Source organism: Haliotis cracherodii, unplaced genomic scaffold, assembly GCF_022045235.1.
Source record: "Haliotis cracherodii isolate W230 unplaced genomic scaffold, xgHalCrac1.p SCAF_3, whole genome shotgun sequence".
NCBI classification, from domain to species: Eukaryota; Metazoa; Mollusca; class Gastropoda; order Lepetellida; family Haliotidae; genus Haliotis; species Haliotis cracherodii.
The window spans coordinates 13,468,787-13,481,594 of NW_027266286.1; the positions used below are offsets into that span (position 1 = coordinate 13,468,787).

The 12,808-nt window shown below is 39.0% G+C and overlaps 1 pseudogene; it reads right to left on the reverse strand.

Moving 5' to 3' along the window:
• Positions 1-1,807: 1,807 nt before the first annotated feature.
• Positions 1,808-10,701, reverse strand: LOC139474250 (uncharacterized; annotated as a pseudogene).
• Positions 10,702-12,808: the final 2,107 nt, after the last annotated feature.

Genomic DNA, 12,808 nt, shown 5'->3' on the forward strand with positions numbered 1-12,808 from the left:
TGGACAGACCGACTGTCAGCAACGTCTGAACGTGGCCGTGACGTCTCATAGACTAGGGTTAGAGTAGCTTCCCTTTTGACAAAGGACAGTTACTCTATTCGACAGACCGATGGATTGCAGCGAAAGGCAAGTAAAAACAATTGTTGTTTTTGCGTACATGTTGTTTCGCCACTGTATAAAAAAACAGATTTTAGTTGGAGCTATATCGGCTACTGTCACTGTCCAGCTGTCACATCACTTACCCTGTGACGTAATAAATATTAATGCGCGAATTCCAGGGAAACTCAGTAATGTTTGTAAATTAAAGAATTAAACAATGACATAATATGATAAAGAGGTTATCACGCTTGTGTGTTTGGGGATAGCAAATATTCTGTATTAGAAATAAACACTATGTATTTAGCTCGCCAAGGCTCGCTTCATACAATGTTTATTCCTAATGCAGGATATTCACCATCCTCAAACACACTCGCGTGATAACCTCTATCTATCGGAAATCTTTGCATTGCAGGATTCGCTCGCCATTTCGCGAAACTCTTGTATCGTGACTATTTCTTAATAATGCATAAACACATACTTATGATACAGTCGTAATTGTAAATTAATTCTGTTTTTAGCAGAAATTTCTTATGATTCTGGAAAGGGTTTTGTCGCTTTTATTCATTATTATCCTCCTTGAATCCACAACATAATTAATATTCAAATTCGACTGCTTACAGGCTTGACATTACCATATACTATAATCTTCAATGGGTGGGTGAAATCTACACGAATAATCTCCAACATAAGTTGATAGACATTATATGAGCCGGGGTTTGATTCATGTATCCTCAGTGATACCATTCAGAGATAAACCTGCTGTTTTAACATTTGAGGTAGTAGATTAGATACCTCTTGTTTTAACTTGGAAATAATCCTCCATTGATATATATTTAATTTTTCCCAACCTGTTGCATATATTAGACTCACACTAAGTCATTTCTTGTAAATTAACATGAAAACGTCCATTGTGTGGGTGTCAGGTTGTAGAAGTAGTGACAAAGGATACGGATCAAATTTATTTCTCAACAAACTTTAATATATAATATCATTATAATTATTTTCAAACTTGTACTCCCCAAAAGTATAACGTATTCAGAATGAATATATCTCCACATCCGAACCTGGCTGAACTCTTTTGTATTTACTTTTCACTGTCCATGACTGCCAAAATAGTTATTCAACCTAGATATTCAAGATGATAGTGCTATTTACACATTGCCTAAACCCAGAGGCCAAGCGCGAACTGCAATTATGTTCATTATTAACCTGATACTTTCCTGATGGAAAAGTGCCTACTCGCACAAATATTAACAACGGAACCACACTGAAAATACCGCCATGTTTGATCTGTGCGACACGAGAGACACAGTTCACGTGGTTAGTTAAAGTCATCAATGATCTTCGGTGACACTTAAGACACATGGCTTCTTTTCGGTTGTATCAACCTTTCCCTAAATTTCAATTTCACCTTTCCGTAAATTTCAATTTCACCTTTCCCTAAATTTCAATTTCACCTTTCCCTAAATTTCAATTTCACCTTTCCGTAAATTTCAATTTCACCTTTCCCTAAATTTCAATTTCACCTTTCCCTAAATTTCAATTTCACTTTGGATCACAACCAGTGCTTATTTCAGCAACAACTGACAAAATGTAATATTCCCCCCTCACTTCCAATCAATCTGTTTCGACTATTCAATTGAAATCATTGAAGGAAATGACTCCGCTAAAATGGATGTCTTCCAAAGAAAAGCGAACAATGTTGACATTCTATTTAAATAGATTTACTGTAGTTGACACACAATATAGGTATAAATGCGTTTGTAAACTCTTCAATGTTCCACAGGATAAACGGAATTTGGTTGCCTCCTTTATTAAAATAGTTCCCCTTCACTGTATCTTGTTATGAGATGCGTAGTCATGTTCGGTAACTTGGAGTAATCGTATTATTGACAAGATATCTTTACATCAATTATCCAAAACCCTAGGAATAACGCTATTATTCATACACAAAGCTTTCTCAGCATCAATCATTTTTTAAGTAATTATATAAGACAAGAGAAGACATATTAGTGAAATATTGCATTAGACTACATTAGCATTCGACTCCCATCATATATTGTAGCCGTCCCGCTCAAAGTGGGTAATTAAAATCAAATTGAAAAATATATCGCAGTGAGCATTTGAATTTGAATTTTCGCACACCATTGAATAACACTCTAGTTTTATAAAGGCATTGCAGTGTAGCGTGAGACGAAAGCCCAAAGTCATGAGCCATTATCACTTTGATAAAGTGAGAACATGTATGGATAAATCAAGCACAAGGATCATCATATGGCGTCCCGATCTGGAACCCAAACCAACCACCAAATGATTCTGGCAGGTAGGGCAATCAATCCTGCACGACAAGTTAAGTGTTGGAAGTAAGTTTGCTGTGTGCAATCATTCGGTTGATTTAGTGTATCGCTAGCCAATAATACCAACATCAGGGTGGGTTTGACATCCTTGTTGGCAGTTGGATGAAAAGTCCATCTGATCACAGAACGTGACGTCACATGTGACGTAGAGACCCTTTTCCTCATCCCCATTTGGCAGATCAAACATGTCAAAGGTGAATCGTTTCAAATGGTCCCTTGACATCAACATCTTTGTTCTCTTGTCCACTGGACAGCTGGAAATAAATCAATTCATTTTCAGTACCGTTATTTTATTAATCTGTAATACTTTGATTAGTTGTACTGATACATAAAGTGGATTGGTCAATCAGGAGTATTCAAACACAATTACCAGCTGTGGCAGAAACAGCTTATTTGACGACCACATAACCGCGGATGATAATAGTGACAGAGAAAATGCAGGTTTGGGGTAACGTCAACATTCAGAGTGTGTGACAATACATTTTGTGCAGCAAACACGATAGTAATCGACTGAGAGAGTGCTTTTCAAGTATTTACAGTAACAGAGAGCTTTAAAAATGGCCTTTCTATAGCCGACTGTGACGTCATATTTTCTGCGTCACAACGAGCAGTGTGACGTCAAAATAGTGACGCGCAGTGTACAACTGACCCTCACAAGGCTTACCTGCTTTACTCTCAAAATATTCGAGTAACGCATATTGATGTGAAAAAATAACTTTCTAGGTACAATGTGTTATAATGTTATAATAATGCACCACGTATATTAAATAAATTGCTATACAAGCAGAAATTTCAGAAACAAATTCTCTAAAACAGAGAACAAATATTTTACCCATTTTCTATCAAGATGTGAGAGACGGGGCTTCTTGAATCATTCGTCAGGTGGGCATGACATGTTGATAATCATGATTGTGTTTTCAGACTGTGGACTTGACACTTGGACAAATATCGGCTGTCCGAGCTGTGCCTTGTGTACAGTTTCCACAAAGGGAACCTGGTAGGCTGGATCCTTGAAGAGACTGATGTGTACTGAAGATCCCTGGACCTGCCCTGATACTGTTATGTGATTGGTTGAGTTGTGTTGGGGGTAGATGTGAACTGAGTCGATTTCATGCAGCAGGTGAGAACACTCCACATCGACTCTCCACACGACATCCCTAGTAACATTGTCAGGGGATGGCAATGTGTACAAGATGTCGTTACTGAATATGACTTTGTCTTGTGCCACCTGCAATTAAGACAATAGTTCACAATGGTTATTATCGTTTTCGTGGATATTCTAATAGTTCTGTGATAGTTAAAAGTACAACTGTGAAAATATCGAAATAGTTGTACAAAACTGTAGTAGTTTTCCAAGTGCAAATGTCCTGACTTGATTCGCATGATGCCTAACACGAATACAATTCCTCGGTACAGTTGCGAACTCAGTTGTTAGGGATCTGGCTTTGAATAAAAACTGGCTCCAAATTGGATCATTTTTTTATTACAAACCAAGCGGTAAGTACTTAGTGGAATTTATAATGAAATAGATAATACGCGCGTTTTAAATTATATTCATTTTATATTTTTATATTTTGTCTATAATGTATTATGTATTAATGTCAGCTGTTGGTATTAACCTTGTCATTGGTGTCAGGCAGGAGGCAGAAGGACAATTGCAATGGAGCAATCTACACTCTGACATAACATACCAAAAAACACTCATTAATTCTACGTCAGTGCATTTCTGTTACAAAATTAGTATGGTTCTGGTCCATGCCCGCGTCTTTTTCAAAAGCTGCGTCAGGTTATTTTTTTCTCATTTTCCGGATGTTTTACCAAGGGCAGGAAATTCTAACTCGCTTTCCCCAAAAGCAAAGCATCAACACGCAAGCTCTTCCAAATCGAGCTGTCGTTACACGTGCCAAACTAACACCCCTGGCTGTCATTCCCGGAAATACATTCCAATAAGTTGAAGTTGTAGTTGACGTCACGGGATCTAAATAGCAATAACTTTAGGATATTGGTCGTTTTATCCGTCAAACAAGAAACACAAACGGGAGTATATAGGAGCCTGCAGCGTCCACCAACATAAGCACATATATTGCAAATATAGAAAAAAATATAGGACAAAAGATTTTACGACCATTTACAAACAGAACAGAATATAACATTCCGTAGTTCTCTTTGCAGAGAATTTGCGTTGATACAAAAACGTGATTTGTCATGCATTAACTTATATTTATAAATTATTTAATATATATGCAGTTTTTGCGAAAAGGGAAGCGTATCCTGCCCACGATGACACTCGTCACAAACACATGCAAAGGCATGTCAATGAATATACCATTACGATTTTATTGTTTTGATGCATACAGTTCTCTACTGCATTGACAGATGCATGGATGAGGGGCTTGGGTGAGATGTTGGGAAGACAATTTCAAAGTCAAAAGATGTGAAATGTATCGTTTTAGGAACTCATGAGGCGTGGCGGTTTAGAAAATAGGCGCCTGTTCGGTTATGTTTTTAGCTGCAAAATGGTATTCCACATTCTCAATGTCGGGACTCAAATATCCCTCAATGATCCATCCACAACCGAAAATGCCCACCTTATAGATAGTTTACAGCATAAAATGTAACTGTGCAAGTCTTTTTTCGATGATTGCGTAAGGACAGCTTGTGTGACGTGTGAATGAAGTTCCTAAAAAGCATAATACTACCATCAACATCTAATGCTCAGCTCTACATAAGAGTCACAATGTCGAAAAAATATGTATTTTTAGAGCTATGACCTCTTTTGTTGAGAAAGGCAATTTTTGGATAAACTTTTCAATCTAGTATCTACGCTGGGTGATATGTTTGCACTACATGTACACTATATAACGAACAAATATCACACATTACACTCTTCAAAAAAAGAAACGCATAGGTAGTATGTAGTTCACTGAACCTGACTACACAAAAAATCCGGTATATAAATTGCATGTATGTTATTGGAAAATGTTAGTGGCCTGATATTCGACAAATGGTGCGTCAAAATGCAGCGTTGTCGATTTGCAATGTCTTAAACAGCATTGTTTTCACACTTGTTCAAAAATGGAGAAAAACAGTAAAGCAAAATGCACGTGCAAGTTATGGCATTCGTAACTCGTCGTAGTGGGTATAATAAAGCAAGCATAAGCCAATAATCTGTCATTCAATCCTGAACATTTTTCAAGTTCGAAAATGCCGAAACTCAGCGCTGCCGATCGGAACTTCGCCATAGGACGTATCCAAAGAGGGTAATCGCAGTCTGCTGTTGCACGCCACTTCAACGTCCACCACAGTACCATCTGCCGCCTTTGGGACCAATACACACAGTTCAATTCCACTGCAGACAGTCCGAGAACCGGCCGACCAAGAGTTACCACCCCTGCACAGGATCGCTACATTCGACTGTTCCACCAATGCCACAGCTACGCAGACTGCAGGACGCATCTCTGGTTTGAGGAGCATATCGGACCAGACTGTCAAGGACCATCTTCGCAAAGCTGGAATCCGACCCTGCAGAAGACCAATTATCATCCCTGTTTTGCAAAAGATCCATCGACAGCGACGCTTGCGTTGGTGTCATACCTTACAGCCTTGGAATTTGAGAAACCAGAGACGAGTGTGGTTTAGCGATGAATCACGATTTCTTCTTCACAAGCGAGATGGGAGACAACGTGTTTATCGTTTTACCCCACATTGTCCACGTGAATTCGACAAATTCGGTGGCGGTAGTGTCATAGGGGTCCACCTCCTACACTACAAGATCTGACTTGGTTGTGGTTCAGGGAAATTTAACAGCAAATCGCTACATGAATCAAATTCTTCAACCACACGTTCTTCCAATCATTGACCGCACACAGCTCGTGTCATGGTGCACTACGTCCATAATACCAACATCAACGTCTTGCTCTAGCCGTCGAGATCTCCAGATCTCAACCCAATCCAACACATCTAGTATGAACTCATCGACGTGTACGTCAACGTCAGAAAACGTATTTCTGTATTTAACTTAATATATTGAGTTTATGAGGAACAATAAATTTAACAAAAATCTACCTGTGCGTTTCTTTTTTGAAGTGTGTTCGCTCAATGTATTCAAACAAAAAAATTATCAAATAAATATATCACGGTATGATTACAAGGATAACTTATTAGGGCGTTAAATAAACAAAAAACACATTTGGTTCCAAAGTTTAAAGGGAAAATTAACTCAACATAGCAACTTGAGATGTTAATACTTTAGGGCATGCTTTATCACAAATGCTTGACCAAAATTAGATTTGACAAAAATGGATTTGAAAATCGTTCCCCAAACGGATTTTCCGTTACTGGGGTTAAAACGGCTCACGCGCTGCACAATTGCAACGACTGGGCGGTGCCCACTCTGCCTGTTAGAATCGCTTTAGGAGGCATTTTCTGTCCGCGCATTCGTTTGATTACCGTTTTTGCAGCTTGCGTCATTTTATATGCTTTATTAGTAACATTGAAGACGCCTTCAGTTGTCTACTCAGTGGATTAACCTCTGACAGGCATTCCTTGAGTGGAATAATACCGCGGACAGCAGCAGGGGTTTTTAAGGTACCCAAACAGGTGTTTGGTCCTAAAAAGGTAGTTACTGACAGTTCACAATGTCAAAATCAGAGGTCGTTTCACACACATAACAATGTATGTGTATGTAGGATGAACAGAAATATCAACACTTTTAGATTTCTCTTGACTGACCGCTTCCTGACCGGTGTCTGTTCAGCTGCGAAACATCACAAAAAGAGTATATAATAGATAGCAGCGGCAACCAAGTCTACATATCAGCCAATGCAATCATTTGTCAAGCACCGCTGCTCAGGTGCACCAGTATATTTAGACCATGCCCCCAAATAGATTTGTTGGGCACTCAAATTACGGAGCATGTGATTTTATCACTTTCACTTGGACATTTAAATACTTTCTACGAATGGTAGGATTTTTTTCTCTAGGGAATTTACTCAATGTCTCTGGAAAAATTCACATTCGGAACAAAATTACAAGCATTTTTTTTCTCTTTATTTACCCTTAACCGACTGACTGTCTTAAAATTAAATCTCAAATTTTACGCAAGAGAGGAAATTTCATTAAAGTTCAGGGATGTCCTAATCCCACGCAAAAGAAATTATCTCACCACGCTCTTTCCACAAGGTGAGCTCGGCATCCAGTTTGATGTTTGGTTAGAGCTACGTGCACTATTTTCGTCTTTATTTCTACAACATTCTGCATGTTGTCGGTAGTAGAAACAACATACAATATACATTACATGTCACTATACATATGACATGGATGCCAACTAAATGTTTTATTAATAAATCTATGTCTTCTGTGGCGCATGAAGAACTGTTCGTTTTGAAGGGTAAATTGGCACTGCTGGCAGTGGTCTGACAAACCTGACCCGCGCAAGCCCCTTACAGTGATAACTCGTTCGCGAAGGTCTCTAAAATATAACTGGTACCAATCACACTGTACTAGGCGGCTGTCAGTCATAATAGTGTCGTGCAAATCAAATCTTTGCAATGCTGGGTTAGTTTTTGTTTAAAAGCTGTTGTCCATGATCCCCTAAATTCTGATTCGACTCAAGACGCTTGATTCATCCCACGTACGTGTGCGTGCGTGCGTGCGTGCGTGCGTGCGTGCGTGTGTGTGTGTGTGTGTGTGTGTGTGTGCTGGTTGTTTTTTGTTTTTTGGGGGGGAGTGGGGGAGGGGAGGGAGTATTTAGCCTTTAGGGCTGTTTCAGACAATGCTCGGATGAACTTCGGCAGGTGCCAAAAAGGCATTTTAATACCAGAGACTAAGTTTTTGCTTCAGCATTGAAAAAATCGTTAATGTCAAACCAAAAATGCTCTGTCGTCGACTCATTTTAGGCCAAAACAAAAAACAGTAGCGTAATACATATTTATCCTACTAAGATTGGAACTCACCTGTATTTTAGTGTGACAGAGGTTGTAAGAAACGTTGAATACAAGCAGATGCCCTTGCAGCGTCCCTGAACATGCGTGTGTGGCCATGTAGATGTGGGAGACGTCACTGGGTAGACGGCGCAGTTTACTCAGGTCCAAAGTCACCAACCAGTTACTTGGTAGACATTGAACACGTACAGCATTTTTCACTGTGAAACAAACGAGACATTACGGGTGATCATTTTGGTATATTTGTCCCAAGACAAGGTCAAAGACATCAGCAGAAACTTGACATGGATTTAGTTCAACTTGTGACAATTATAGACACTGATTTTGAAACACACATAAATGGTCTAATAAAATATGTAAAATATTCCATTCAAGACAAACAAAAATTAAAGAGAGCAAAGGTTTTAAAGACGGAAGTGTGTTGGTAAACATAAAATAAGGGATAATCATGGGGGTAAAATACTGGATAATAACTCATATAAAATGTATAGTCAACAAATATGTAAATGGGTAGGTAAAAATTAACATGATATATTCAGGGGATACTTCATCAGATTGAATAATAACTCCATTTCTGACTCACATTGATCTTCAGTTGGAAATTGAAATCCTGCGTTGTAACTGTAGGTTGAAAATCTTGCGTACTCGTGTACTCTAACATAAATAGGGTATCCACTATTGATGTGATATGAGGTGTTCTTCTGAAGAACTAGACTTCCAACTGAGTAGAGTGTTGATGTGATATTATCCCAGCGTACATTTACATCCATGGATGCTGCTCCCACAACAGATACTTTTTGAATAGATGATGTCTTACAAACAATTGTACAAACTGGATCTGTACCTTGAGCAGCGTCCATGCTTTCAACGACAAACTCCTTTTCGTACGACCTTTGACCCGGAACAAAAATTGAAAATCCACCATAGGGAACAAAGTACGTATTTTGTACGACCATGATCAGTTTATCACTCGTGATAAGCAAATCAGCGTCAGGGCTGAAATCAATGTCCTTAAACTCCCTACGGTTTAGTGAGTGCTGGATCACCTTGACATCAGTATGACTGACAGACGTTATGGACACAGACGTATCATTCTGACTGCCCACTAGACGAACTACCGTGTGATTAGCTGGTGACGGAACCCTTGGAACTATGACGGTTGTACTGTAGGCACTGATAGGGGGAACTTGGAGTGCGAGATATGTGTTTAATGCATTGTTTGGATTATAGAAAACAGATCCTGAGAATACAGCCACTGGTGCAGTTGACTTAATGTATGTACCACCAAAATCACAATCCAGTGATGTTGCATATGATTCTTTATGTATTATCTGCAAAGCGTCATTTATGTTTAAGGAAACTGCAAGTATGTCGCCAGTTTTGTACAGGCTTCCATTAAACGATATTGAACAGGATGAGATGAGATCTATCTTGACTAAGGTGTTGTTTTGTGTGGCCACGACTCCAATGTAGGGATTGTTGTTGACCCCAGGGATGATATATTCTTTCGATAGAGCTGCAAGAGGGAGTGCGGTAAAGGCATCACTTGTATCAGAATATCCACATGTGTTATGTCCATATATGGATACAGGATTGGTACACTGTAAACGTATTCCTTTATTTTCAATGCCGCTCTTTGCACGGAGGTGGGTTGTACCACTAAGTCGTTTTCTCGTCACAGAGTAGGCAGTTATGTTGATAGACATTAGATTCCTCATTCCGTCGTCATACTCTATGGTACAGAGAGAGTCTGATGTAGAAGATATGTAGATGTCGTTTTCCAGAGTTTGTAAAAGTTTGCAAAAAATGCAAAGAAAAACTCTTTTCCACTGGTGCCTGCAATATGTGTATCTCCAACTGAAAAATATGATAGAAACATGTGCATGCACTAATGTGTTAATCTCCAGTCAAATCCTGTACTATTGTAGGACTCAGGCTACTTACACTGCTTTTACCACTATTTCATGAATGTATCCAAGATAATTGCTTCATCCTGTTTTCTTAAATACGTCCAAGTTTTCACAGCATCATTTTAGGGTTTCTTTGAGAGGCATTTAGGAGTTGGACTTCAAAGTAAAGATAAGATACAAATTAACAATAAGAAGCGTCTATCTATTTATCTTATCTATACTTATTGCTCCTAAAATAAGAAGTTGTTCGTCCATATTACTTATCCTGCTAAAACAGTGATAAACTTTAGAAACAGGGAAATGTTATGCTTCCTACCTGCGTTTGCATATTGGAGACCGCCATAGCAGAGCAACAGACTTGCCACGTGCAACAATGCCATAACTGAATGTAAGGTGTGGACCTCGTCATACACTGTGAAAGGGCATATGCTTTAAATAAAGATAACAATCCACTTTTATCTCGGCTGTATATAACCAAAATGAGCTCATGTGCACACCCTTACCTATTTCTTTGTTATAGGTCGCCGCATTTCCACACAGTGTCAGCCATGATTACAACGAATTGTCAGTGGTTAAATGTTTCTAATCTATAACATTACAAAGCATCTAAAAACTAATGTAATCTGATCAATTTATACTCACAAATCCAACTGACAGCCCTTATATTAGCCTCGGTTATCAAAGGTAAATTATACCAACAAATCGGACACATATTTATCAAGAGTCGTTCTTTCCACTCGTGAAATAAGCAAACGCGTGTTGTTAAAACTCAGCGTGGCCGGATGCAGTTCAGAATCCAGGAAAAGTTTGTTTGTTTGTTTTGTCGTTAAACGCCGCACTCAGCAATATTCCAGCTATATGAAGGCGGTCTGTAGTGAGTGAGTGAGTTTGGTTTTACGCTTCTTTTAGCAATATTCCAGCAATATCACGGCGGGGAACACCAGAAATGGGATTCACACATTGTACCCATGTCGGGAATCGAACCCGGGTCTTCGGCGTGACGAGCGAACGCTTTAACCTCTAGGCTACCCGACCGCCCCGAAGGCGGTCTGTAAATAATCGAGTCAGGTCCAGACAATCCAGTGATTGACATCATGAACATTGATCCACGCAATTGGAATCGATGACATGCTTCAACCAAGTCCTGTTCGGTTATGTCGCGTTGTTACGTTTTGTAAAACGTTTCCAAATGAGCAGCAATTTATGTAAATGCGGCGATGCGACGCGTTCACGTAAGGAAGCAAGTAAATTTTCACTTTTGCTCTTTAATATCAATTGAATGAATTTGATAGTTGAATGTGAACTTGCTCTAAATCTTATGAATACAAACTAAATTAAATTAAACATTGCCTTTGGTTGTAAATATGTCAGTGTTTTTCCGTGGTATTTGCATCAGTATTAGGTGAAATGTGATTTGATGTGTTGAATTTGAAATTGGTCTCAATCTTGTACTTACAAACAGAATACATGTTTGGATTTAATAGTTAAATATTGCTGTGTATACCAGGTCCTTTGAATCCTTGTATTTTAATAGGTGTGTGTACATTAAGTAACAATATGATGTGCGGAGATGCTGGAGCGAAGGCAGTTGTTGGGGATCTGACTTTGAATACAATCTGGCATAAAGATCGGATTATTATCTGATTAAAAGACAAGCGGAATTTATATTACGCGCGTTTTTAATTATATTCATTATATATTTAACATTTGTCAGATGTTGGTATTCATCTTGTCATTGGTGTCATGCAGTAAGCAGAGGGACAACTGCAATGGAACCATGGTTGATCAATATCTACACTCTAACATAACAACTCAGAAAACATTTATTAATCTTACGTATCTGCAATTTCTGTAACAATATACGTTTAGGTCAATCAAAGTTAGCGTGGTTCTGGTCCATGCCCGCGTCCTTTACAAAAGCTACGTCCGTTTTTTTCTTTTCATTTTCCGGATGTTTTACCAAGGCCAAGAAATTCTATCTTGCTTTCCCCAAAAGGAACGCACAAATGCGCAAGCTCCTCCAAAGTGAGTTGTCGTCACTCGTACCAAACTACCTAGCGGCGACGAGAAAGGACGTGTGTGTGAAAGGCTCCGCTCAAAATCGTCAAAATGGCCCGAAATTAAAGGTACGCATCCGACATTGAAAGTGTCAAGCGCCTATCGACAAAATCCCGGGGGACAAGGCCCATTCTCGTAACTTTCAAGAACTGGAAATCAAAACTAGCGGTCCTAAAATCAACTAGAATGCTGAAAGGCTTGAACATCAGTGTTTCTCAGGATTTCACGGAAAAAACTAGAGAAATCAGAAGAAAACTGAAGGTTTTCATGGACCAAGCACGACAGAACGGTAGTTTTTCAGCCTTAAGGTATGATAAACTTCTCATTGACAATAAACTGTATAAGTTAAATGAGGTCAATAACGATCTAACTCTGATTAAATTATTTCCGGCAGGGGAGACAAGGTCGGGACTGTAGGGGTATGGTCAAGGCCGTGACCTTC